The sequence below is a fragment of the Schistocerca serialis genome, chromosome 7 (genome assembly GCF_023864345.2).
Source record: "Schistocerca serialis cubense isolate TAMUIC-IGC-003099 chromosome 7, iqSchSeri2.2, whole genome shotgun sequence".
NCBI classification, from domain to species: domain Eukaryota; kingdom Metazoa; phylum Arthropoda; class Insecta; order Orthoptera; family Acrididae; genus Schistocerca; species Schistocerca serialis.
This window is the reverse complement of record NC_064644.1, coordinates 543111029-543114551: the sequence shown is the minus strand read 5'-3', so window position 1 is coordinate 543114551 and position 3523 is coordinate 543111029. Positions and strand designations below refer to the sequence as shown.

At 46.2% G+C, this 3523-nt stretch overlaps 1 non-coding gene across 1 annotated transcript; it reads left to right on the top strand.

Moving 5' to 3' along the window:
• The first annotated feature begins 2061 nt into the window (after positions 1-2061).
• Positions 2062-2136, top strand: Trnas-cga (transfer RNA serine (anticodon CGA)). The gene has a single exon. It is a non-coding gene; the product is annotated as a tRNA-Ser (tRNA).
• Positions 2137-3523: the final 1387 nt, after the last annotated feature.

Genomic DNA, 3523 nt, shown 5'->3' with positions numbered 1-3523 from the left:
GTTGGCTCCTTGCCGACTTATCTCCAAGCGATAAATGCGGTTATCGTCATCGCGTGGATCATCTCCTGGAGTCCAGTAGTTTGATTCCAATGCACCATTGTCCGTTTACTAAAAACCTCGAACACTCATATTCTCGATGCTACACAGAAATTGGATCGCGATTGGAAACCATAGCCTCCATCCCGGCTTCTCTCCGAGAGGCTAATGCGGCTACGGTCACGACATGGAACCGCTCCTGGGAGTCCAGTAGCTTGTATCCCATACTCAGCTCCCATTTACTGTAAGCTTTGCACCGTCACACTGATGATGCGACACTGAAATGGCACCGCGACTGAAAACTATAGGCTCCATCCAGACTTCTCTCCAAGAGACTAATGCGGCTACGCTTATGGCATGGAACCTCTCCTTTGCGTCCAGGAGCTTGTATTCAGTGCACCACTGCCATTTTACTGTAATCCTGCACTCTCAGATTGGGGATGCGACACTGAATTTCCATCGCAACTGAAAAATATAGTCTCCTTGCCGACATGTCTCCAAGAGAATAATATGCCTACAGCCACTGCACGGACCCTCCCCTGGGAGTCCAGTAGCTCGTATCCGATACAGCAGTGCCCAGTTTTCTGTAACCATCGCACCCTGACATTGACGATTCGCCACAGAAATTGCATTGGGATTGGAAACTATATTCACCACGACGACTTCTCTCCAAGAGACTGAGGTGGCTATGGTAACCGCATGGAATACCTCCTGTGAGTCCAGTAGCTTTTATCCTTTGCTCACCTGCCCATTTACTGGAATCCTCGCATCGTAACATTGATGATTCAACATAGATATTGCATCACGATATCTGCAGCCTCCATGCCGACCTCTCTTCAAGAGACTAATGCGGCTACGGTAACCGCATGGAACCTCTCCTCGGAGTCCAACAGCTTGCATCTAATGCACCATTCCCTGTTTAGTGTATGTCTCGCAACCTCACGAGCTGGTGCGCTGTTTTCGCCAGTCTCCATCGACTGTCATCCCGATCGTGCTGAGTCGATTTTCGATGTCTTCTTGTTTTCCTCGCATCTTTGGCGGACCTCCAGTTAACTGCGGCGCGCGCTCTCCAGGGGCTTGCGTTCTGGTATCGGCATTGTGAGTGACGGTGTCGTGTTTCGCTGGCTAGTGACAGAGTCGGTACGACGAAGAAGCGTGGGCAGCTGCTGCGGAGCGCTCCGACGTTTGAATGCAGGTCCGCTGCCGATGGTGATTGGTATTTCCTAGAGATCTGAAGAACAGATTTCCTTCGCGTCTGTTACATGTTACTCAAAGTGATCGAACTGGAGTCGTCGAATAGTTTTTTGGTGGGTTCTGTTCACGTTAATTGAATATCCGAGTGCATTGAAAACTATCTTGGTTGTTTCAGTTATTTATCACCGGGCCTGATTTGTTGATGGTAGTTAAGGGAGTGCTAGTTATGCACAACAAATAGGCATGAAGCCGTGCGTAATGCGTAGCTAGAGGTCATGCCAAATAGTGCGTAAGAATGGTTCAAATGGCTCTGAGCACTATGTGACTTAACATCTATGGTCATCAGTACCCTAGAACTTAGAACTACTTAAACCTAACTAACCTAAGGACATCACACAACACCCAGCCATCACGAGGCAGAGAAAATCCCTGACCCCGCCGGGAATCGAACCCGGGAACCCGGGCGCGGGAAGCGAGAACGCTACCGCACGACCACGAGATGCGGGCGTAAGACTGTGCCTGACTCCACGAGCGGGTCCCAATAATTTTCCTATTTCCTATTCCTATGTTATTATTTTATTTCTTTGTTCTAGAGAATTGGCTAATCAAATTTTAAGAGCCGTTACTTGGCAAGTGGTCACCTAGGCTAGTCCGGCTTGGGTTCATTGGCGCTGATGTGTTGATGTTTCAGATAAATGGCAGTGGTCGACGCGAGTAAACTCCGATCGGGGTATCGCGGTGGAAGAGGGAAATTTAGGAACCTGGATCGGTGTCTGTGGTTACATTGAAACTTCCTGGCAGAAGTAAAGCTGTGAGAGCGGGCGTGAGTCGTGCTTCGGTAGCTCAGTTGGTAGAGCACTTGCCCGCGAAAGGCAAAGGTCCCGAGTTCGATTCTCGGTCGGGCACACAGTTTTAATCTGCCAGGAAATTTCATATCAGCGCACACTCCGCTGCAGAGTGAAAATCTCATTGTGGTTACATTGTTAGTGTCTTGCCATTCCATCTTTCCGGTGGAGCGTTGTGGTTTTCTGTAGGCTTAATTGTAGCCTAAAGATGGGTATAGTTCCATTTTACCTTCTCGTCCGTGAATCTCCTCTATCTGGTAGCACCTTTTGGTCTGCTCGCGTTCAGCACTAATTTTCAACTTAAAAATTGTAACGGCTCCATGTTAAGACTATGGAATATCCTGTTATAATATTCTGATTATGAAATGTATGTGAACCTCGTACCTGTGAGTAATACTAAAGAGGAGCTTAGTCGAGTGCATTAATCTGACAATACTTTTAATTTGTTAAAATTGATTAAAATCAGTCCGTGGAAGCAATTTTAGAATTTAATATGGAAGCCAGATCCTATGTAAGTGATGAAGCATTCAGTTTCGTCAGTTAAATTTTATTAATGAGGTTTATGAGCATTGTTTTAATTAATGAAAATTGCTTGAGTAAATTTTGAGAGATCTGGGTCTGGCACATTTAAATGCATTAATGTTCCAATCTGAGTACTGCTGTTGGTTCTGTAGGCCTCTTATAATAATCGTGTTACACTTTATTTCAATGACAGCATGTATTTGTAATAAAGAAGTGTTTACCAACTACAAACTGGTTATGTGTTTAATTTAGATGTGTCGAAAGGAATGATGCGTCACGTACATAGACGATGCGACACTGAATTGCATCGCTTTTGAAAACCATAGCCTCCATCCCGACTTCTCTCCAAGAGACAAATGTGACTACGGTCACCGAATTTAACCTCTCCTGTGATTCCAAGAGCTTTTATCCAATGGAAGACTGCCCACTTACTGTAACTATCTCGCCCTCACACTGACGATGGGACCCAGAAACTGCATCGCGTTAGAAAACTATAGGCTCCAATCCGCATTGTCGCCAAGAGCCCAATGCGACTACGGTCATCTCATGGAATCTATTCTGGGAGTCCAGTAGCTTGTATCCGCTGCGCCACTGCCCTTTTACTGTAACCCTACTACCCTAACATTGACGCTGTGTCATAAAGTTTATATCACGATTGGAAACTACAGGCTTCACGCCATTTTCCCTCAAGAGACTAACGTGCTTATGGTCGCCACATGGAACCCTCTAAAGAGATTTCAGTAGCTTTTATCCGAAACACCACTGTTCGTTTGCAGTAACGCTCGCACTCTGACTATGACATTGTGAAACAGAAATTGCATCGCAACTGAAAACTAACGGCTCCACGCTGACTTCTCTCCAAGAACCTAAAGTGGCTACCGTAACCGCACAGAACCTCTCCCGCGAGACCATTAGCTTGTATCCGA